Source organism: Puma concolor, chromosome C1 (genome assembly GCF_028749965.1).
Source record: "Puma concolor isolate L17-30 chromosome C1, mPumCon1.1.hap2, whole genome shotgun sequence".
NCBI classification, from domain to species: domain Eukaryota; kingdom Metazoa; phylum Chordata; class Mammalia; order Carnivora; family Felidae; genus Puma; species Puma concolor.
In genome coordinates this window covers 25,425,335-25,449,610 of record NC_141674.1, presented here as the reverse complement: position 1 = coordinate 25,449,610, position 24,276 = coordinate 25,425,335, and the positions used below count along the sequence as shown (strand labels likewise).

At 47.7% G+C, this 24,276-nt stretch overlaps 1 long non-coding RNA gene and 1 pseudogene across 2 annotated transcripts; one reads left to right on the top strand and one right to left on the bottom strand.

Annotated features, from left to right (window-relative positions):
- The first annotated feature begins 27 nt into the window (after positions 1-27).
- On the top strand, positions 28-24,249 carry LOC147577907 (uncharacterized). Of its 2 annotated transcripts, none has more exons than XR_015254597.1 (3): positions 28-134; positions 9,465-9,617; positions 23,385-24,249. It is a non-coding gene; the product is annotated as an uncharacterized LOC147577907 (long non-coding RNA). The 2 variants fall into 2 exon arrangements; XR_015254596.1 differs by lacking the exon at positions 23,385-24,249 and adding an exon at positions 14,584-16,134.
- Positions 3,583-6,583, bottom strand: LOC147577908 (toll-like receptor 12; annotated as a pseudogene).
- Positions 24,250-24,276: the final 27 nt, after the last annotated feature.

The window sequence follows — 24,276 nt, the reverse complement described above, 5'->3', positions numbered from 1 at the left end:
GGGCGGAGCCTGCCGCAACCCTGGTCCTTTCCGCAGGTTCCGAGATCATGGCACCGCCCAGTGGGCGGGCCCTCAAGCTGACAGCGAGGGGGTCTGCTGCGGGAAAGAGGCCAGAGCCTGTGGGCACCGGAGAGGTGAGAGTAGAATTAGGGACAAAGAGGGTAAACGGAGGTGACCAGACTGGTAGGCAGGAGAGAGTTGGACAATTGTAGGTTCCATCTCCAGTTCACAGTAAAACTTAGATGACGGGGTGGGGGGGGGGGGGGCGCCTGGGTGACTCAGTAGGTTAAGCCACCCACTCTTGGTTTTGGCTCAGGTCATGATCTCACCGATTGGTGAGTTCTAGCCGGCATCTGGGCTCTGCGCAGAGAGTGCAGAGCCTGCTTGGGATTCTCTCTCCCCCCTCTTTCTCTGCCCCTACTCTGTTCGTGCTCTCTCTCTCTCTTAAAATAAAAAAAATTTTTTTTAATTAAAAAAAGTTTAAAAAAAAAAAGGAGCTACATAACTTGGGATGGATGGTGAACCTCTGGTTCTTCTCCTGTAAAGTGAGGATAATAATAGCACTCGTTGGCTGGGTTTTTGTGAGGTTTCAATGAGATAATACACCTAAGACGATTAAATCAGGGCCTGGGTCCTAATAATACACAGTGAAATGTTAGCCATTATTATGTAAATCAGTTAGTACAGAGCTTGGCACTTCTGGGTGTTGGAAAAATGTTAATCATTATTTGAATAATAATAATCAGAATAATTTCAATATAAATGCAGTCGCTTTTTACCATTATGAATAGGTCGGGATATGAGCAGTCTAATAGGGGGGTTGAACATGTAGGGTTTTGTAGTCAGGCATGGATCCAAATCCCTACTTCCTAGCTGCGTGGCCTTGAATGAATTACTGCATCACTTTATCACTTTTGTGTTTGGTTTTTGCATCTGTAAAATGTGAGTGATATAACAGAATCTACATTGTAGAGTGTTGTATAGATTAAACAAGATAACGCAGGTAAAGCATGGTCTCTGGAATCACACTGCTTGTGTCTGAAACTTCTTTCAAATGCAGGATGTTGGCTTTGCCCCTCACTGGTTGTAAAACCTTGGGCAAATTACTTAACCTCTTTGTACCTCCGTTTCCTAATCTGTAAAGTGGGAATTATCATAATGGCATCTACTTAATAGGGTTTGTGAGAGGAATAAATGGAGAAAAGTTTGTAAAGGACTTGGCACATTTCTGGCAGGAGGAGTTTAATAATCATTATTCTTATTTTTTACTAATGGGTATGAGACTTTAGGGAAAGTGACAGTACGTGGAATTTGGCACGTGCTCAGTACATGCTGGCTTCTGCTAAAATTAGGGGAACTCTAGATTTTAGTTTGAAAGGCGTAGTTTCTCACGTTCATGAAACATGTTCCAACTTATTCATAGTTAATAACTCATGTGATTGTGCTCAGTGAACATAACAGTGACCCATGCACCACTCCTTGCTATTGAAGTCTTACAACAGCCCCATGAGGCTGGTAGTATTACTTTCAATTTACAAGGAGGAAATGGTGGCTCACCCAGATGAAGTGACCTGCTCAAGATCACATAGTAAGTGTCAGGCCAGAATTTGAATCACTGGGCTGACCCCAGAGGTCTCTTCTGGGTCCCACGCTGCATAGGGAAAAGATCACAGGTGGAGTAGGGTGGAGGTTGAGTGGGGAGACAGTGTGTCAGACATTTGAGAGAGTGTCCGGATCTGAACTGGGAAAGTCAGATTTGCGGGGTGAAGGATGGCCGCTTCAGGATCATCTGTCTGGGAGAAGCCTGTGGCGAGGATGTAGAGAGAGAGAAAAAAACACCGTTCGGACACAAGAGGGCGCCCCTCACCCTAAATCCAGCCTGGAATTCTTTGATGGTTTCCCTTAGCTTTTTTTTTTTTTTTTTTTTTTTTTTTTAATTAAAGCCTGGGATTTTACAGAAGAGGAAAACTAAGACCCTAAGAGGCCAAGTGCCCTGCATAGTGTCATATAGAAATAATCAACAGAGACTGAACCAGACCCCAGTTCTCTGCTTCCCCATCCACCAAGATTTTTTTCTGTCCACAGTTGTCTACAAGACCCCCTCTGGGCCAGCCCAGCCCTAGGCTCTAAGGATGCAGAGATAAATCAAACTGGTCCGTCTCCAGGACCTGATCTCCAAACTTTCCAGATCCAATTTCCTATTAGTAAATTGGTGATGCTTCCTATTAGTAAGATATTTTTGAATACACACTCTCAACGTGTTATTTACATATAAGGATATGAATGTAGTACATATATAATTGCACAAAAAGCTAACTTTTATTGAACGTTTATAATGCATTACTAGGTCCTGCTCTCAGTGCTTTATACATATTCACTTAACAGTCACAAAATCTTCTGAGCAAGAGTCTAATACTATCCCATATTACAAAAGAGGAAACTGAGGTACAGAGGTTAAGTAACATAAAGCCACATAAAGCAGGCAGTCGAGCTTCAGAATAAAATGAGATCAAAGAATAGAAATACGTATGAGTTTTAACGTTTTGTTCTAAACCTCCATGAATCATCTCGGGCACCCCTCTTTGGAGACCAATGCTCGAGGGGCCCCCAGGCCTGTGTGGGCCAGTACAGTGTAACCAGTACTTTCGGAAAGGGAAGTGCAGGGGCTGATGGGAACCCACAGGCAGCAGCTTACCTAGGCTGGGAGGTCAGGAAAGGCTTCTGGAGAAAGTTGGTGGCTAAGCTGGATCTTAAAAGATCTGTAGTAGCTCCCCAGAGGAGAGAAATTGGGGGAAAGTGTGTTTCTGGGTGAAGGAGCAGTGCATGCAAAGGCCCAGAGGCAAGAGCACGTGGTGTTCCGGGAGCTCCAAATTGGAGCAAAAGCTCCACATAGTTTGGCATGGCTAGACATGGAGTGCCAAGGGGGCGGGTTCTTCCTCCCAGTGTCGTTATGAGGCTCAAATAAGACCATAGGTATGACCACGCCTTCGTGTTTTTACTGAGGGAACAGGCGATCAGTCTGCTGCCTCCTGGGCAGCATCCCAGCTTTTCGGTCCTCAGCTGCCAATTCCTCTATAACCCAGATGGCAAGAGGGGCCCCTCTGCCCCTTGAAGATCTGATTGAACTTGGCACAGACCCCCATTTCACAGTTGAGGACTGCTCCCGGCACTGCCTCCTCTCCCGCACCCTCCATGAATTTCCAACTTCACTTCCTCTGGGCTACAGTTTCCGTGACCCCAGCCCCTTCGCCTTCTGCCTCGTGTGGGTTTCCATCGAAAACAGAAAGTCCAATTAAGCCAAGCATTTCACGGATTTAGTAAATTTACTCAGGATTTGGAGATCTCGAGATCACATCACATACCGCACGGCCACCTGCCATCTCCCAAATTTTCTCATTCAGCTTCCAGAGCCTTCCCAAAGCCTGTGTTCCCCAAATCACCAGCTGATCCTCCCTACACGTGCAGCACCCCCACCTCCCACCAGAAGCTGTGTTCAGTCCCATGCACCCACACATACCCACTCTCTCCCTGTCAGGCTGGCTTGCTTGTCTTATCCCTACCTCCAACATGCACACACCCACTCTAACCCAACCCAGGCTGCCCTAGCCTGCTCCCCAGCCACGCCCAGAAGCCGTCCTCTCTTTCGTCTTCTTTGGGCCACACGTGAAAGTCCTCTCAGTGGAGCAGCCAAGCCAGTCCATGGTAGCCAAGGGAGGTGGTGGTGGGAGACAGGCTTCAGGAAGACCAGCAGCAGCACCAGAGGATGGGGGAGCAGCCGGCAGGAAAGTGGCCAGGTGACGCTCCAAGCAACTGTGTGAGGTGTGCAGGACCTGGTGACTCAGCACACAGTGTGAGCCGGCTGCTTGCCGTGCCGTCTGCCACATTGTCAGCCACCTTGTCAGCCACATCCTTGCCTGCCTCGGGATCGCGCTTGGGGAGGCAGAGGCACAGCTCCTAGCCGGTAGGAAGGCTGCTCTCCAGAGTAGACAGCAGCTCCCGCACCACCCAACCCTGGTCTTGCCCGCAGTGGGACACAAACACATCATAGAGGAACCTCTTACTCACCCCCTTCCAACCCCTGAGATCCTGAAGACCAGCCCTGAACAAGGCTAGAGATAGAAGATCCAGGAGTTTCTGGCTTCATGTAGGAGGAGCTAGGATATCAGCAGAAGCAGCAGGCAGAGTGGCCCCAAGAGAGTTCCGGCTCCCAAAGTTTTGAGGCAGTGGCTCCAGAGAAAAGAGAAAAGGGGATTCTTGGGGGTGGCCCCAGCTTTTGGCCAGCACGGCTAGTGTGATACCTTGTTCATGTATGTACTGGGGGAACCACTCAAGCCAGGGCTCCACCCAGGCACTGGCACACTGGCAGGCTAAGGAAGCACCCAGAATATACAGATACTGGGGTATCTGGGGACTGTGCTCCTGGGGCCTGCCATCCAGAACAAAGCCGGTCTTCCAGTCTAGCACTACAACCCAGAGACCTCCAGGGCTCCGGAAAGCAGCAGCAGACTGTATCTCCAAACCCGCTTTGGCCAGCTCCTCAAGCCACCCTGGGCAGGGTCAGGCTGGGGACCACAGCGCTTGCAGCTTTAGCTCCCGTAGGCTGGGCAGCCCCATGATGCCTCAGGCCCAGGGCTATGCCCATCCACCCATGCCCGCAGATACTGGAGTCTGGCAAGCTGCCAAAAGAAGAAGCTAGAGGCACCGGGAGCACAGGGCCTCCAAGCTATTGCCAAGCAGGAGGAGTTGGCAAAAGGCAGGGAAGATCTTGGCGACATTCCGGGTCCCCAGCTGCAGTGCCTAGCCTTTCAGAGTCAGGGTTTGCAAGACTGGAAAAACATGCGGAGCCAGCTTCCAAAACTTCCTCTCTAAGGCTGCACAAAGCTCTAAGCTGGCCAGCCTCTTGGGCAGGGACAACTCTACCCCAGAAAGGCCAGAGGGGAACTACAGGCTCAAGCTGTGTGGACTCTCTGGGCCCTGGAAGTCCAAGGCCAGGCTCAGCACCATGTGGGTATCCAGCAGGTTTAGGCTGATCTACTGTGAGCAGAGGGGCTACTAGTGGATTCCTGCCAAGCCCACCATCCCCAGCCTCAGGCCCTGGAATACTTGGCCCTCCAGATGAGTCACGTGGTTTCCCTGATGTGGCAGCTCCCCAGGAGGAAGTGGCTAGGGACAGGGTATGCACCCCATTGTTGGACAGACCCAGGGCCCCTGTTTCATACGTGCACAGTGTGGCGCTCCGCAGCCGATTGCTGTTCAGCTTCAGTCCCTGAAGCCTGGGCACGGCAGCCAGGAAGCCTGGTTACATCCTGTTAAACCTGGTCAAACCGCTGTTAAGACCCAAGATCTACAGGCTGTGGCAGGAAGCCAGAGCCTCCAGAGCTACGCGCCCCATTAGAGTAGTTCCCAAGTTCAGCTCGTGCAGCTCAAAAGGGGCAGCTGCCCCGGCAGGCAGCTCAAGTCCAGTCTCTGCAGCCCCAGTCCTACCACTGCAGCTGCCTCCATCTTGGTGTGGCCCAGACACAGAGCCTCCAGCCGGAGGCCCTGGAGGGCCCAAAGACTGGCCATTTTCAGCTAGGTGGTGAATGGCAGGTCCAACGTGTCCAGGCGTCACCAGAGGAGGGGCCAAGCACCAGGTCTGAGAAGATGCCGGCCAGCTCCCTCACATTCTGATACCAACTATACTTGACAGCCAACTGTGTAGACCGGAAGGCAACTGAATACCCAAGTTCCCATCTAGGCAGGGCCCCAAGAAAGCAAGGTACTAGAGGAAGCTCAGGTTGCCCGAGATGTCAGGGGCAGAAAGAAGTAATCAGTTCAGGGTCCAATGAAAAAGCTGCTATAGCTGCCCCAAGCCCCCGGGACTTCCTGGCAGGAGCTGGGGAGATGCAAATCAGCCCCAGGACCTGAGCTCAGGAAAGTGGAAGAGGGCATCCGGGGGCAAGACAGAAGTGGAACCAGTGAAACAGACTTCCTCCACGCTCTATGGCACAGCTGCCAAGGCCTGTGTCAGGTTGGTCACCCAGAAGACTGCTGCAAGGAAGGGTGGACTGGAGTCCAGGGGGCAAATCAGGAAGAAGTGGGAGCTCAGAGGTGGCCAGGAGCTTTCCATCACCGGGCAGCTGGAAGCAGTCCAGCCTGCAGTCAGAGGAAGGGATAAGAGTGCTCGCCCATCTTGGCACCAAGCCTGGTCTGCAGAGAAGCAGAATCAGAACCCCACTCTCTCCTCCCTTCCCTTTTCCAGAGGGGGAGCCCAGACCCTATCCTCCGCTTACACACACACACACACACACACACACACACACACACACACACAGTCACAGCACTGACAGGTATACAGCCCCCAGGGTACCCGGGAGGCTCTGGAAGCAGGGGCAGAAGGCCACAATGCTTCCAAACCGCACAGCGTCCGGAGGGTGATACCAGCCTGAAGATGCTTGGAGCCCAGGGTCCAAGGGCCAGAGAAAGGCAGAAGTACACTAGTGGGAGGAGAGACCCATCTCACTTTTCTGCTGTGAGTGAGCAAGCAGGCAGTGTTTCTGAGCACAGGATCTGGGCCTAGAGGTCCAGGATCCCACTCGGCCATCGTCCTCCACTGAGTACGTTTCACCTCTCTGAGCCTCAGTTTCCTCCTCTGCGTGTCAAGTGTACTAATACTGGCTTGATAACATTGCTACAAATGACATACGGTGGCAGTATGGCAACACCCCCTTATACTACTTGCTTTCCTCCCCCTAGTAGAAAGGAAATCTTGAGTCAATCAGGATTTTTTAAAATGCAGCTGTTTTATTAAGCAAAATAATACATCAAAATGATGCCTTTTTAAACATCTTGTAATGCTCCATGTGGAAGAGTCCAAAAAGCCCAAGAGTTTTCCAAGAAGACCATAGGGGTCCATTCCTGTCCTTCCTGGCCGGGGCTAGGAAGAATGGTCTTCGGGGCCTTGACCTTGTGCACCACCAGGATGGAGTCAGGACTCCAGGGGAGAGCAGAAAGAGGAAACAGAACTTTATGATTATCTCAAAGAGTGCAGTAAACGATTCAATAGTATTCAATCTGATCATTATTTAAAAAATAATAATAATAAACTCAGAGAGAAGAAAAATGCCTTGAACTTATAAAAGAGTATTTACCCGGATCTGCAATGCATTTAATTCTTGATGATAAACAGCCTGTTGCATTCAATTTAAAGCCAGGAACGAGGCAACTACAATTACATCCAACATTATAATGGAGGCCTTAGCCAGGAGAATAAGAAAGAAAAAGAACAAAAATTAAAATTATAAAATTGAAAGTGTTTGAAGAAACAAGAGGGTCGCCATTTATAAGATGCTGTGATTGCCCACACAGGAATTCCAAGAATTTCTAGACACAGACTATTAAAACTAATGTTGAACAAGGATGCTGGATTCTAGATATATCAAAAAAAAAAAAAAAAACAATAAACAAACTTGCTAATACACCAGTGCATTACTGAGAGCCCCAACAGGAAACAGCACATTCAAATTACAAGTTGTCAAAGAGGTTTGTGGGTAAAGAGACTAATCACAAACCTGTTAGCAGGGCTTCATGGTACCACCAGGGGTAGTGCGGGCACTGGGTCTGCAGCTGTCTGTCTCCACTCCTCGAATTATAAGGAACTGTACTTCATCAGTTTGAAGATGTTCATTTTTTCACATTTTTAACACCTTTGAACAATTGTAGGGCTGTGTCCTACGATTAATAACACCTGGCTATTGCTGGTAACCAGGCAACATTCAGGATGCGGTGGCTGTTGCCCATGCATATGCATAGTTGGGTCGTAGCTGTTCACATTATCAGCACATCAACTGAGATACAGATATTCTTGATCCCACCTATTTTAGTTTGGTCCTCCTTTACGACATCTACTGAAATATGACACTATAATTCCACATTGAAGTAAAAAGTTATCGTACGTTCAAGAAGAGCATGGAAAGAAAGCAGCGGGGGTGCATATTCTGTGTTGGGGAAATAACGTGGGAAGAGCTCAGAGGAGCACTATGAATATGAAGGAATTTGAGGAATGCCACAATCAATCAATTTTTCTTACATTTTAATTTTTTGTGTGTACAAAGTTATATAAGATAAAAATCTGTCTAAATATGTATAAAATCGCTCCAAGTTATAAGTGGTGAGAAAGAATTATGTTGTCATTCAACTGGATCATTTTCCTACATAAAATAATGGTTTGTCTTGCAACTGTTCTTTTTTTTTAATTTTTTTTTTTTTTTTGGGCATTTATTCATTTCTGAGGGTGAGGGAGGCAGAGTGTGAGTGGGGGAGGGGAGAGAGAGTGGGAGACACAGAATCTGAGGGAGGCTCCAGGCTCTGAGCTGTCAGCACAGAGCCCAACGGAGCTGGAACTCATGGACTGCGAGATCGTGACCGGAGCTGAAGTTGGACATTTAACCAACTGAGCCACCCAGGCGCCCTGTCTTGCAACTGATTCTTAGACTCAATCAAATGCAGCAATTTAACTATCTTAAACTCATTTTTCTCTTCTTTCCTTTCCCTCATTATTATTAAATAGTGTGTTGGTGGTGGTTAATTTTACAATTTATTGCTCAGATTATAGAATTTCGAGATAAGATAGTAGTCATCACAGGAGGTACCATATCCCACAGATCATGGATTGGCAGCTGGATATAATTATTCATGAGATTTAGGTTGACTCCTTTGGGGAGGAGTGAATATATTAGCGGTTGTATTATACTTGATGGAAGCTTTACTTTGAAGCATAAGTACTGGGAAAAGGGATTATGTCAATAGACAAGCCAAGGAGTAGATGGTAGTAGGCATTTGTCATTCATTTAGCATCTGAAGCCCCCTTCTATGCCTATAAGTAACCATGCCCACCTTGCCTGTAGTGGTTAAGTGCTACTGCTTGGGATCTGCTGCTCTAGGGTCCTGGGAGCACTACTGAAATTAGGGAACCCATATCAACTGCAGCTTCCTATGACTACCCCCAGTCTCACAGAGAACAGTCATAATAGAGTTTTCCAAAGATGACAGTGTTCCCCTCACTAACACATTTCTCAATGCTTTCAGAAAGAGATTGTCTTCTGGGCCCATTCTAGGAACACAGTGAGAAACACAGCGCATATGGAAATGTACTCTCAACCTCCCCCCTTCTATCTTATACCAAGGAATTTATGGCATCTTAGCTTTGTTTAGTAGACCACTGGTTAGTCCAAGATCTAATCAACCAACAAAGCAAACAAATTAGAACATTCCTGGCCACTCAAACTAGTCTAATGCAGTAAAAATCTCTGGTCAATGCATCCATATCGATACGTTCAGTACAATCTAAAATTATGTTGCTTCCTCCTTGGTCCCACACCCTCAGGGCCTGCTTCCACGTGTATTCTTTAGATTTGGACAATATAAATGAGCAGAACCTCTTTATTTGCCTCTTCCCTTGGATTTACTTTGTAATTGCCTTCTAGGTATACTGGAATCTGATGCTAGTTATACATCTCTAAACTGTGAAGAGGATGGTTTTCCATCTGTACCAGTTCTGGGCCTGCTTCTTGAATCCACACCTCTGCTCCACATCACTGGCAAGCCAATACCTGCAAGTTATATTCTCTGACTTTCCCGTGAGTGAGAAGAGGTGGGAGGGCAAGAGAGAGTGCCGGGATGTTTCCCCCTCCTTCTCTGTTGGTGGCATCTTCAACACCAGCTGCAATTCTCCCATGGTGCCAACTCCTGCAAGGCAGGCCTGCCACAGTTCCCGCTTCCTCTGGTTGACTCTGGGCCCTGGTTCCAGTAATTACTACCTCTTCCTCTTGTTCCTGCCTCTGCAAGAAATTTGAGATTCTTCAATCACAGTCATAAAACATCCTTAGCTTTTGGGTGGACAATCAAGCTGAGTAGTTAGGATATGAGCTTGAAGTCTCCGTGCCCCTCATGCTGCTCCATCGCACGGCCACTCAGCCTCTAGAGCCTTGCTTTCGATGAGCACTTCATTCCAGGTGACTGGGATTTTCATAAATTGACTCCTTTACCATTGTACGTCTGATCTGTCAGAGTGCTCTGACTTAAAGCTGGGTTTTCACTGCCCTTGGTCCCAGTTCTGCTGCTGCTGGCCTTAGCTTGCACTGCCGATCCCCCAGAAATTAGATGCTGGAGCTGCTGCTCCTTCTACCCTATTACCAAAAAGGGATTCTGCTTAAGTTTTCCTTTCTTATGGTAACCAGGAGTCTGATTTGCTTTATCCCAATTCCTCACGTAGGAGTTGAGAAGGCCAACATTGATGGGAAACTCTGGGATCCTTTCCTGCCTCATTTGGTCAGGAATCTGAGATTTAAGACTGCCTGAGCTGGAAAGGTCCTCTGAGTTCATCTAGGCCAACACCTTCCTTTTCAGATGGGGAAACTGAGACGCAAAGTGGGGAAAGGGATTTTCCAGGGCCGAGCAGAGGGCAGGTGGCAGAGCTGGGATTAGAACCCAGAGGCGTGGGCAGGCCAGGGGAGGGTGATGGGATGGATGGAGTGTTGGTGGCAACAAGCAGCCTCCACTCCTGACCATTGGGAAGTAAGTGAAGCTCTTAGAGCCCAAAAGACCCCTCCCACTACCCTTGGCCCACTGCACCCCACACACATTCAGAAGGCCGGGGTCTCACCATCACTTCCTTGGGATGTGATGTGAGGAGTTTATAGAAGGAAGCTGAGGTCAGACTGATTCTCATGTGGTAGCTCTGGGAAGAAGGAGAATGGAGAAAACAGCTTTGCAAAGAAGTGAAGTGAAGTGAGGTGAAGTGAGGTAAGGTGAGTTGGGGTGAAGTGAAATAATAAAATAAACTATAATATAAAATAAAATGAAATAGATGCCTTTGCTTTGGTCAGGGGCCACTTTCTGGGGGTGCCTTCTTTCTCTCTCCATTCACCCATCTTTCTTGCCTCCACGTTCTGCACATCCTTTCTCCCCTACTTTCTCTCCATCCCCTATCTCCTACTTCCTCTTTCTCCCCCCACCCCCCAACACTGCCTAGGCACTCCTGTCCTCCTGGAGGACAGACTTCTGATGAACCCAAGTGACCACCTTCTCTATGAGTTGTCAACTGGTCAGCAAATATAATTTCTACTCATAACCAGTTCTTAGTGATTTCACCGCATGAGCAATTCAAGTAACGTCACTGGAATTCTGAATAAAATGAAGAGATGTTCGCTAGACAGCTCCACCACCACCAAATCAAATGGCTTTTGCTTGCCTGAGTTCACTTCAATTCTTGTCCCAACTTTAAATACTTTCCTCGGAACCACCATTTCTCATACCTTCCTATAGGCCAGGCATCCTGAGAAGCACATTAAACAATATCAGCCCAGAGATGTTTTACGTCCCAGAATCCCCCTTTTGGGGGCTACCTAAAATCCTTTTTAATAACAAAAATAACTAACATTTGTTGAGAACATACTGTGCCAGACACTATGCTCTCTTTCCATCCTCATGACCCAGTTTCTGTACGCTTTTCCCTCACGTTCTTCAGATGCAAAAATGTGGCCCAAGGAACTTCAAATGGCCTATGCGAGGGCATCCCTGAGGCAGTTAGTTTCTTCCTCTGTAAAAGGTGAGAATGTCCTAGTTACCACTCCCCATTCGGGTTTTCAGGGACCATTGGGGTTTGACTGTGAGTTCCTTTGTTGTTATGGCCTTTGTGGCTTTGCTGTTTTCAGGTGTAATTCCCAGCAGCCCTGTGTAAGGATGCCCTGTTTCCTGTTATTTCAGACATCACAAGGGCAGAGGAGTCCAAACAAGGGCTATAGAATGAGGATGGAGATACTGATACACAGAACAAATGGGAACCCAGCCGAGGCAGCTGGGCTACTCAATTGTCTTAGCTGAGGTCCTTTTGTGTTCAGGAACAGAAATCAACACAGACTACCCCGGGCATATTTTGTTGGGAAGATGCAGGGGTATCTCATGGAATCCTGAATCAGCCAGGCCTGGGGGAGGACTGAAGCCAGGGGGTGGGGCAGTCAGAGACCTTCTAGTAGTTTCTCTTTCTCTGTCATCTCTGCTTCAACTTTCGATTCTCTCCTGAACAGCCATCTTTGCTTCCACATTTTCATGGCTGACAATGGTCACTCCATCCAATGGGAATACCAGGCTGAGCTAAACCAAAGTCCATTTTGGAGGGTGCAGAAGCCCCACCCCCTCCTTGCCCTAGTCACGTTTCCCCCTCCCATCCATTCCCACCACCCACCACATCTGCTCCATGTTTCCCCCCCACCTCACCCACCCCACTCCACATCCAAGATCTACTGTGGGAGCCCTGAGGGAAGAGAACCCAGCATCTTCCTTCCTCAGGGACTACTGAGAAATCCCTTTCCATATGGTTCCCTGTCTGTGGTGTGACCTTGCCAGGATGCTCTGCTTGGGGATGAATGGCCTTTGCTACAGTTCTGGGGAAAGAGGCGAATAACAGGGTGTTATAAGAGTTGTAGGAGACGAGGCCAGGAAGGTCATTGAAAGAATTTTGGCAACTCTGAGTGAGACAGGGGGTCATCACAGGGCTTTCAGAAGAGGTGTGACACAATCTGATTTCTACTGTAAAAGAATCATTCAGGCTGCTATGATGAGAGCAGAATGGGTGAGGGTAGCAGTGGGAAAGTGAGAACAGAAGTATAGGGACAAGCAAGGAGCTATTGCAAAAATGCAGGTATGAGATGATGTCAGCTTGTACCATGATGGCCAACCAGAGAAGAAGGAAAACGTGGTTAGATTTTGGCTGCATTTTGAAGGCAGAACTTGCAGCCTTGACTGATGGGTTTGAGGAGGGGATATGAGAGAAAAAGAAGTCAAGGATGGCACCAAGACCATGGAAGAACAGGTTTAGGGAAAATAAGAGTTCAACTTTTGAAACATTGAGTTTAAAATGATTATTCTCTTGGGGCTCCTGGGTGGCTCCGTTGGTTAAGCATCCGACTTCAGCTCAGGTCATGATCTCACAGTTTGTGGGTTCAGGCCCGCGTCAGTCTCTGTGCTGACAGCTCGGAGCCTGGAGCCTGCTTTGGATTGTGTGTGTCTCTCTTTCTGCCCTCTCTCTCAAAAATAAATAAACATTAAAAAAAATTTTTTAAATAAATAAAACGAGTATTCTAGGGGCACCTGGGTGGTTCAGTCAGTTAAGCATCCAACTCTTGATTTCAGCTCAGGTCATGATCCTAGAGTCATGGAATTGAGCCCTGCCTGGGATTCTCACTCTCTCTCTCTCTCTCTCCCTCTCTGCCTCCCTCTGCAAACTCTCTCTCTCTCTCTCTCTCTCTCTCTCAAAATAAATAAATAAACTTTAAAAATAAAATGACTATTAGATAGCTTAGTAGTGATGGCAAATTATGTAAAATACTAGCTAGGTTAGGGGTGTGTGTGTGTGTGTGTGCGTGTGTGTGTGTGTGTGTGTGTGTGAGTGCACGTGCACACGCGCACACACACGCTCAGGTATATCATACTTAGACCTGGTTCTGTCTTTTGGTGGCTGTGTGATCTTGGCAAATCACCCAGATTTTCTGGAACGTAGACCCCATCAGGCCAACTTCTCAGGGCGTGGTGTTTTTAAAACATGTCTATAATTTTTTGACACTATTCCTAACCACAGGCAAAGTGTAATTCCTCTCCCTTTGCATATGGGAAGACCTTAGTGACCAACTGCTAACAAGCCAAATGCACAAGTGATGTAACGTGACTTCCAAGCCTAAGTTAGAAAAGCTTCCACCTGGATCTCAGTCTGGCGACACTCACCCTTGGAACCGAGCCACTCTGTTGTGAGAAAGCCCAGGCCTCACGTAGAGGCCACATAGGTGTTCCAAATCACAGCCTCAGCTCATGCCCCAGCATCCAGTGCCAGACGTGTGAGTGACAGGGCTTCCCGATGGTTCCAACTGTCCTTGCTGATGCCAAGTGGAACAGAGACGAGTTGTTCCTGCCAAGCCCTGCCCAAATTGCGGGTCTGTGAGCAAAATGAATGTGGTTGTTTTGGGTTGCAGTGTTCCACAGTGATAGACGGCTAAACCAGTGAGAGTTGTGAAAGCATTTTGTACACCAGAAAGCCATCTACAGAAATGGATCATTAGTCAGTGGACATCCTGAGCTCCTCATCTCATGACCTCAGCTACAAGTCCTTCTGAGCTGGGTGTCATCTCGGGCCAGGCTCTGATTCCTTCCTGCAGCGGGTAGCATTACACGTGACATCTCAGCCATAATCTGGCCCCAGGCCTCCTCTCAAGTTCCCCCTGACATCAGCTGCCCCCTTTGCTACCACCCCCATAGAACCCCCTCAACACACTATATCCAGCTATGTCTCCATGCTTTTTCTCATTCTTTTCTTCTTTTTTTTTAAGTTTATTTATTTATTTTGAGAGAGAGAGAGGAGCAGGGAAGGTGTAGAGAGAGAGAGAGAGAGAGAGAGAGCGAATCCCAAGCAGGCCCCACAATGTCAGCACGGAGCCCGAAGTGGGGCTCGATCTCATGAACCGCAAGGTCAAGAGTTGGACACTTAACTGACTGAGCCACCCAGGTGCCCCATCTCATACCTTTCTTCTGACTAAGTAACATCTTCCTCCTTAGGCTCCAAGGACTTACTTCACCAATCTTATCCAAGGGAGGACCCAAAACCTTCCTGTGGGAAAGAGCCTCTTCTCACATCTCTATTGAGATCTGAGGGCCACTTGCTAAAATATGCAGGACCCGGTGCCTCTCAGCAATACAGTCCCAGTGGATGGGGGAGCAAGGTGGAAGGGAGCCACCATCACCTGCCAACGGAAAGGGAAGAGAGGGGAGGAGCTGGAACAATCTGCGTGGGTTTGGGACAGTGATTTTTGAGTGATCAGATGGTCTCCAGCTCCCTGTTAAGTGTCTGCACCAACTTGTATTGATTCCCAAACATACCTCACTTCCGTTCAAGGAGAAGTCCTTTCCCACCACAGCCAGGCTGTTCTGCTGACCCTCAACCCTCTCCACACTCCTGCTGAGCTGACTCATCCTTCAGGGCCTGATTGCCACCGCCGCTCCCGCCAGGCACAGCTGTTGTTGGCCACACCTGCAGCCATGCCTCCGGGGTCCTGGGCAATGCCACTGCCCCTGCTTGATTGCAGGCCACAGCATGCACAGGAGGCTATCGCTTCTTGGGGGGATACCTGAACACCGCAAGCATGCTTTGTCAACGTCTTCCCCTATTTTGATCTGGTGCCTGGACCTTCCTTCCATGCCTCCCCCTCCCATACCCAGGCCCGGCAGCACTCTGATCCAGGAGCCTCCCTCTGTGTGACAGGGATAACCTGGATGCTCACAGACCTTGTCAGCCTGCGGGAACGAAAGAGACCACGATATCGTTTGGACACATATGTTCCTAATTCAATACTGCGTCATCCTAACCGAGGTAAACTGCAAGGCTCAGAATCGTCACAAGCTCGCTGTGCCCTTGGCATCTGGGGGAGTCCCAGCGTTGCCCCATGCATGCTTCTGCAGCGGTCAGATCTGTTGCTTTTGCTGCCTCCTCCGCTCTGCCCTGGACATCAGTGGGGCAGATGTTCCCGTGGCAGGGCTTGCCCCTGAACGTCTCTCAACAGTCTGTCGGACTGCTGGTCAGTGTGTGTGCCCCGCACACTACCTCTTGCCTCCATGGGTTCCTTTCCCTCTTTCTTCTCCCCCAGCCCCGAGTTGTAACAGAGAACACACAGCTGCCCTGCCGGATTCTACATCCCCCAGACTTCCCACAGATAAGTATGGCTATGTAGCTGTGGTTTGTTGTCAATAGGAGGTGAGCAGAAGCGATGTGGCAGCTTCCTTGGCTTACCCCTGGGGCTGTGGACTCAGAAATGGGAGCCTCATTTTGAGAATAGTAGCATCAAACCACCAACCTGGGTCCCAGATGACTCTTTGGGACAGAGCTGGCCCTGCCAGCTGTGAACTACTCATATCTAGACTTTTCATGTGAGAAAAATAAACTTGCATCCCATTTAAGTTAGCCTGTATCCTAAGTAATAGAGTATTGACTCAAGAACAGTCAATCTGTAGGCGTCCAATCTAATTTAGATCCTCTTACACCCCTTTATGGCACCCTGTACTTCTCCTTCAAAGCACGTATCACAACTTGCAATTAAATAATTATTTGGGTAATGTAGTGTTCGCTATCGATTGCCTTCCCAACAGCTATCTCCCCTCCCTCCTTTTTATCTCATGGAATCCCAATGTCATTCAGGTATTCATGGCTTCCTCCTTCAGACTCATGCTGCATGAAAAGATGAGAGTAAGCCCATCAGATTGTCTCTCTGAGATTTTGAAGTAAGAAACAAATAATAATAATTAGAGGGAGCGGCAGGGAGTAACGAAGCAGGCAGATTGTGCCCTTGATGACCTGTGCATCGTGTCTGCTGAGGATCTGCAGCCACCTGGATTCAAGATCATGTCCCCATTCTAGTCTCTGTTCTTGATCTTCCCTAGACAGCCTCTAAAATGATCCCTAAAATACACCATCTTTCCCTGGGCTAACAAGAGTGCTCACTTGTTTCTCATAACTGAGCAGGCCTGGATAAAGCGGTAACTTTGGGCAAATTTATTTAACAAAGGTCTTTGAACACCCACCATGTCCTAGGCACTGCTGTACTCGCTAGGGGTACTAGGGAGAACAGATGGGTCACCTAGAGCATCTCTCTGAGAAGCAAAGTCAACTACACTCCTCTACCTGCTTAGAATTCTTCAATGGCTTCTAGTTGACCTCAGAACAAAGCCCTAAATCCTTACGGTTTACAGCCAACCTTGCGTGATACAGCCTCTGTCTGTCGTTTGAACCTCTATCCTGTTACTTTACCCCTCTTTCTACTTACACCAGATCAGATCACTTTCAGGCCCCCCGGTGTGCAAGCTTCTCTCATGCTTGAAGCTGTTGTACTTACTCTTCCATTTACTCGAGTGTGGTAAGCAAAGGTACAAGGCAAGGATCAGGATGGTGATGAGGATAACAATAATACTACCACCTGAGCACTTACTTGTACTTTGCATGTATTCTTCTTAGTCTGCATAACAATGTCACAAGGTAGGTTCTGTGTTCCCCGTCTTACAGACGAGGAAGCTGAGGCTTCGGGAGTTCAGTAACCAGCTTGAGACCACACGCTTAAGTGGTGGCAAAGCCAACGTTGGAAGCCAAGCCTATTTGACTCCAAAGGACAGGCTGTCTGGGCCAGCTGTCATCTCTCTACCACTCTTTCGAGTTGAGCTGCTGGAGGCGGACAGGCTTGGGTTGGAATTCAGGACTCTACCACTTTCTGAGTGGGTAGCCTTGAGCAAGTTACCCAATCTCCCTGAGCCTCAGTTTCCTCATTTTACAAATGAGGCCAGCAAGACAACCTACCTGAGAAGGTCACAGTGGCGTTAAAATGAAAGCATGCACGTTAAGGCATGCCCTAGACCAGTGCACTTGGTAGATACCATTTCCTTATCACCGTTATTACCTTCTCCACTTAGGCGAGTAGCTCTTTCTTTCTCCCTGTCCAGGTTAGAGCCCTGCATCTTGTCACAGACACGGCCTAAGAGCTGCTTCTCTGCCAGGCCTCCTGGGGCCAGGCCTGCACAACTCTGTGGAAGGAAGCTTGGGCCCGCGCAGGAATGGCCTGTAATTGATCCCAGTTAGAGGTGGACAGGCCCTGTCCTCCTCGGCTGGGGCCTCAGGAAGCAGGGTGCTGCCTGATTTATGTCCCTGCTGCACCGAGGATGACCTGGTGACCTCTCTACGTGTCCTAGCATCAGACAAGGCCATAAAACAGAATTGGTGTTGCACATTTGTTCCTATCGGGGCCGACTTGTACACTGGTGCACCCAGCTTAGGTCAGTCCCCTGCAGGGCCCTCCCCAGGAAAGGCTGGTGTGTGTGGCCACTCTGTGCGGCCGGGCCACCGGAAGTTCAGGAACGGTGTACAGAAGGGAAATCACAATCTCGTATGTTTTCATGGCTTCCGTGACCATCCTCAGTGAAAGACACCCAATCCACATCCTGAACCTCCAGCTCCCCCACACCCACCCCGGCCTCAGACCCAGTCTCAGTGACCTGCTGGACACCTCCTCCTGCACATACCAAAGGCCTCGTCTGAACTCATGGTGTTCGCCTCTCTGCTGGTTCTTCCTCCCTCATCTGTCGGCCCCAGGAGCCGACACCTGGGCCAAAGAAGTCGCTTCCTCCCTGGCCTGGTGCAGCTTCTTTGCACAGACTCCTTGATAGCTCTGACCACACCATTTTGTGGTTAGAACAACTTATTGCAGCTTTCGCCATTATCTGTATCTCTGTCTCCTCCAATAGACTGTAAAGTCCTACAGGCAAGAGACCACATTTGATTCATCTCTGCACCCCCAGGGCCTAGTGTAGAGCCTGGCACAGAGGACCTGCCATGAACCTTTGATGAATGAATGAGTGAATGGATGGATAAATAGATGGATGGATGGCTGAATAATGAGCATAGATGTGTATCTTTCGAGGTAGTTTTCAAATAAAGAACAGGGCTTCTGAGGAAGGACTCCCAAGTTCCCCTGGGAATAGTGTGATTAGATATCAGCATCCTACAGCCAGATTAACCTTAAAATTGCATACTCTGAGCTATACTAGGACCTCTTCCATATTCAGATGACAGAGACCCAGAGAGGTTAAATGACTTCCTGAAGGTGAACAGTGATTTAGTGGCAGAGCCCCCGGATGAGTCCCCAAACTTCCTGTCTCCACTGTCTGCAGCCTCTTCCTCTCTTTCTACGTGCTGACCTTTAGTGAGCTCTTCATGAACTCCAGAGCTTGGCTTCCAGAAATAGAAAGCAGTGGGTCTTCTGGACTATCTACAGGTTTTTATTACCAACAAGGTGATCCATGGCAGAGAAATTGAGATGAGCTGCTCAGAATTTGCAGTTCTAAGAGTAGCATAGGACTATATGACTACATGGCCCTTATCTTCTCTGAGCCTCAGTTTCCTCGCCTGCAAAATGGGAATAAGAATAGGATCTGTCCCAGCATAATGCATGTTTTTCACTTTAGGCTCTCGTGATAGGTTGTATTATTATTCCCAACTATTTGTTGAACTCTCAGTAAAAGGGTTATCCATCTCTGACCATAGCAATGAGACTCACAGTGCTTCTCTGTGGGGAGGGCTATACCTCACTGCCCCCTTGGTGTCTGCCTAGGCCATTCGCTTCCTTTGGCCAATGGAACATGAATAGAAGCTACATGTGCCACATCCCAGCAGACGCTTTAAGAGTCATTGTAAGACTCAGCCACAGCATTTTCGCTTCTGTCTCTGGAATGATATAGCGGCCACTCCTTCAGTCTGAGACCCAGAATGTGAACACATATAGAACAGGACCTCAAATGACCTGCTGTCATGTGGCGTAAATAAGAAATAAACCTTGTTGTTGTCAGCTGTTGAGACTGTGGGGTGGTTTCTGCTGCATAGCCTAGCAAATGCTGACTAGTAATCTTTCGCTTATAATCTAGACAGACTCGTTTGGGACATCTTAAAACAGAGGGTAGAGTTTGTCGCAATGATATCCATAAAAATGCATCAAATCCTTGAGGGTCCTAGAGCTAAGTATTAGGCAGTAGTCGGATAAGCTGAGCTGCCATAATAAGAGGTTTCAAAATAAAAGTCTTACACAAGGTACACATTGACTTCTTTCCTAAAACAGAAGACGTAAGTGACTGGTCCAGGGTGGTTAGGAAGCTCTGCTGGGTGAGGTCACCCAAACATCCAGTTTCTCTCCAACCTGCATCCCCCGCTACCATCCAAGATGTTCTCCTCATCAATACCATGTCCACATTCCAGCCTGCAGGAAGGAGGACGGAGAGAGCCGGAATGACCAGTGCTCCTGGTCGTAAGGAGGTACAGAGAATCTGCCCACATCACTTCTGTTCACAGGCCCCTGACCAGATCTTCTTTATGTGGCCATAGGGCACATGTGATACAGGGCACAGGTGTATATCACAGCCAGTTTCCAGCCAAGTGACCATGAGCCCTGATGAAACACAAAGGGGACTTTCTGTTAGTAGAAGAAAGAAGGGGACAATTTGGTGGTGTTTGGAGCGGGCTTATGTAGGCTCATGAGAGCCAATCACATGCATTGCCCCCCTTCCAATTCCTTATTCATTGATATGACTTCTTGAAATCAGCCTTGGTGGGAGTATTTACACCAAAGAAATTGGCAAATACTACCAATGTGGACTTCCCTCCAGCACTCCCAACCGGCCAGAGAACCTGTTATTAGACATTTTGCCAGCATGGAGGGTAACAGATACTGGCAGGCAATTACACTCTCTTGCTAGAGTTGGGTCACTTTTTCTTTCTTTCTTTCTTTCTTTCTCTTTCTTTCTTTCTTTCTTTCTTTCTTTCTTTCTTTCTTTCTTAATGTTTTATTTATTTTTGAGAGAGAGAGAGAGAGCAGGGGAGGAACAGAGAGAGAGAGGGAAACAGAGTATCTGAAGCAGACTCTGTGCTGACAGCAGAGAACCTGATGCAGGGCTCAAACTCACAAACTGTGAGATCATGAGCTGAGCCCAAGTCGGATGCTCAACCGACTGAGCCACCCAGGTGCCCCTGGGCCACTTTTTCTTGGTGTCTCTGCTGGCTTCTCCCACTCCCAAGCAGCTTCCTCACCTTCTGCTCTACAAGAAGTCCTCCTTGGTTCAAATTTGGGAGTACAGCCTATCTTTCTTGCCTCTTCCTAGCTCTAGATTGCCTGTCCTGGGCCAGATGCCTATGCCTGGGCTCCTCAGCTATGTCCATGGGTGGAGGGGCTGGATGGGGATCATACCCAAAGCTGCCTTCAGAGGGGCTGTGGGTAGAAATGACCCCAGGGGCAGACACTGTGCGTGGCTGAGGAGCGAAAGTTCTTTCTCTGACCCTACCACAGAGTTTAGGTTGTAGGAGACCATTCTTATCCAGTTTGTCGAATATTCCTCTTTATTGTGGTAAAATACGCTTAACATAAAATTTACTATCTTAGCCATTTTTAATTGTACCATGCAGTTACATCAAATACATTTGTAGTGTTGGGCAGCATTACCACCATCCATCTCCGCATCTCTGATATTCCTTTTTGTACCTCTTGTGACTAGATGGCCCAGTTTGGTGAAAGATGTACTTGCTGAGGTAGCAGAGGGCCTCTGGCTGAGGGACAGCTGTGCCCTATATCACAAGGTCAGTAATTTGTGGTATAGACAGGACGGCTCATGCCCTCTCTCGAAAATAAATAAATAAACTTTAAAAATGTAATGAATGAATGAATGAGTAAACAAATTAAATTAGTTAACTTCCTTAAACTTCACCTGTAAACAGGAAGGTATTTAAAATATCTAACTAGTAAAATAAAATAAAATAAAATAAAATAAAATAAAATAAAATAAAATAAAATAAGATAGATAAAATAAAATAAAATAAAATAAAATAAAATAAAATAAAATAAAAGTCTAACTAGTGAGGCAGAGGCAGGAACACATCAGAAAACATGCCCAAGTGTTTAAGCCAAAGTTCTAGAGTGGTGAGTATGCTGGAAGTTCCTGATGTGCTTGGTATTAACCTTTTAGTTGCTGGATGGTATAGAGGTCTAGGGGATCCCAGGGAAGAAACCAGGGTGAAAAGCAACTGGAGTGGCACTTAGGAGAACTGGAGCGATAATCAATAAAATTTTTTTTTTTTTTTACTAAGTTAACAAGCATTTGAGGCTGTACTGGTGTAAACCAGCTAAATGTCATCCCTGTCTATAAAATGGAGGAATTAATACCTAGTTGATCAAAAGGGGTGCTGGGGAAAGGAACATCAATCATCCCTGTGACATGCTAGGAGAGGCAGGCCTGAGGTAAAAAAAAAAAAAAAAAAAAAACACCAGAAGTTCAGAACATACTAGAACAGGAATGGCTGTACTCCACCTTCCTGTTCCCATCCAAACCCCTATCCCCAAGACACAGAGACATATCCTAATAACCAGCTCCAAGTGTGTGGCAGAAATGCAGCTCAATTTGGAAAGGGGTGTCCATGTCTGAGGAATTGTGAATATAAAAGAACAGAGCAGGACCACGTGGCAGGAGAGACTGTGGCTCTCTGTAAGATTCTTCCTTAATTAAGGAGAGTTAGAAATAGGGGTCCCTCCCATGAAAGGCCTGGCCAGGTCCCCTCTAGTGTTCAAGACCCTGACCTCTGTGCTCCTCAAGTTCTTTGACCCAAAAGCTCAAAGTAGGAACAGAAGCAATTTGGCCCCAAGACTCCAGACCTGAATTTGCTTCTCCCTTGAGCTGCCCTTGAAAAACTGATCTCTTGAACATGGAAGACACATTGCTGGAGGTACAGCCTGTCTTCCAGGAAGCAGGGAAAACAAGAGATGCCTTACATCTGACTTCAACACAAAGAGAAATTTATTATCAGGATAGAAGATGTGTCACAGAATCTAAGGTTAGGGACAGCATAAGGAGGCAATTAGGACCCTCAGCATCCTGAAAAATTCAACCATGAGCTTTGCTTTTCTTTCTTGCTGCAGACTGATTTGCTCTTTTTCCTAATACGTATGATAGAAGATGTCCATTGCCAACAGCTCCTAACATCACCTCCATTCAAGAAAGCAGCCAGAGGCAGGCAGCAAGGCTTTAGCTGCACTCCAGGGTCTTGAAGGTGGGATGTGATTGGCTCAACTTGGGTCAGTTGCCTGCCCCCACCAATAATCTGTGGCCTGGAGCAAGGGGCAGAATCACAGGTGTGTTTAGCTGTTCTCTTCCTGGCTCTGTGGTTAGGGGAGAGGCAGAGCCATTCCTAGAACATGGATACACAGGAAGCAGTAGACAAAGGTACCTTCTACATGTGATTTGTCTGATGTCACTTAACTAGAAAATGGCGAACGAAATCCAAATGATTCCTTTGTTCTTTCCATTATGTTCCGTTTCAAGGAGCAAATGAAGGTAATTAGGCTGGAGGGACACCAGACGGGAAGCCCAGAGCTTCAGACTCCAATGAGAGTTTGGAAGGCAGTGAGTAGAGCAGTGTTTCCCAATCCTGGCTTCCCTGTTAGACTGTAAACTGGGGAGGACTCTGGATGTCTAGCATGGGTCCTGGCAGGTAGGCGCACTCAGTAATTAATGAAGGAAGGAAGGGAGGAAGGAAGGGAGGAAGGAAGGGAGGAAGGAAGGAAGGAAGGAAGGAAGGAAGGAAGGAAGGAAGGAAGGAAAGGAGTGAGGAAGAAAGGAAGGGAGAGGAAGGGAGGGAGGGAAGAAGGACTGTGTTTCTAAATCACTTGTACTTGGGTAAAAATAAAGATTACAATAGTAAATAACATTTATTGTATTTTGAGATTTGGCATATATTAAATAATCTGCCATCAAATCAGTAAGCTGAATATTATTATTACCTTTTATAGATAAGCTACTGAGGCACAGAAAGATGAAGAAGTACCAACAGGGTCACCGGTTAGTGGCAGAACCATTGCAGATCTAAGCAGCCTGGCTCCGGAGCCTCCGAGTGCAACCTCCGCATCATACAGCCTCTCAAGATGTCAGCAGCCCACCCCAGACCTAAAGAATCAGATCCTCTGAGGGGGGGACATGGGAATCTGCATTTGAACAAGTTTCAAATAGGTGGTTCTGATGCACAGCCAGAGTCAGACTGTGGATCTAAAAAGTAGCAGCAAGCCTGGGGCTGCGTGACTAGAACAAATAAGTCTGCTTCCGGGATTTTCAAGTTTGTCTGATCATGTGAACATGAGGCCTGCTGAATAATGTTGACAGATTGTGTCCTCTTTGTGAGGGGGGAACCCAAACCCAGGTCAATCACAAAGAACCTGTGAGCAGAAGGTCAACTCAGGAGACCTGCCCATGAGACATTTTCTGAAGGGGCTCCAGCCACTGGCCACCATCCTTGGAACTCTGTGTACCTGCCTAGTTCCTGGACTTTGATCTCCCATCTGACCTCCTTCTCACCCCTGCTCTGATCTGACAACTCCTGCTGGGTTGACCCCATCTCTGACCCCAGCCCGCCTGGGTTTTCAGTCTCACTGCTCCAGGCTGAAGTCTCACAGGATGACAGCCTGAGGCAAGACAGTATTTGCATCGGCCACCAATAATGGGAGCAGGATGCCACCTCTTCTAATGATGTAATGACAAATGGAATATTCATGTTAAAAGAACTGTGACTTTCAGGATGGAATTCGGGTAATCTCAAACCAACTCTGTGACCATCACTGAACGTGGAATGTTGAAATAGAAATAAACAGGCCTTCATCCCAACTGAAACAATGTTCTTTCACTCATTGA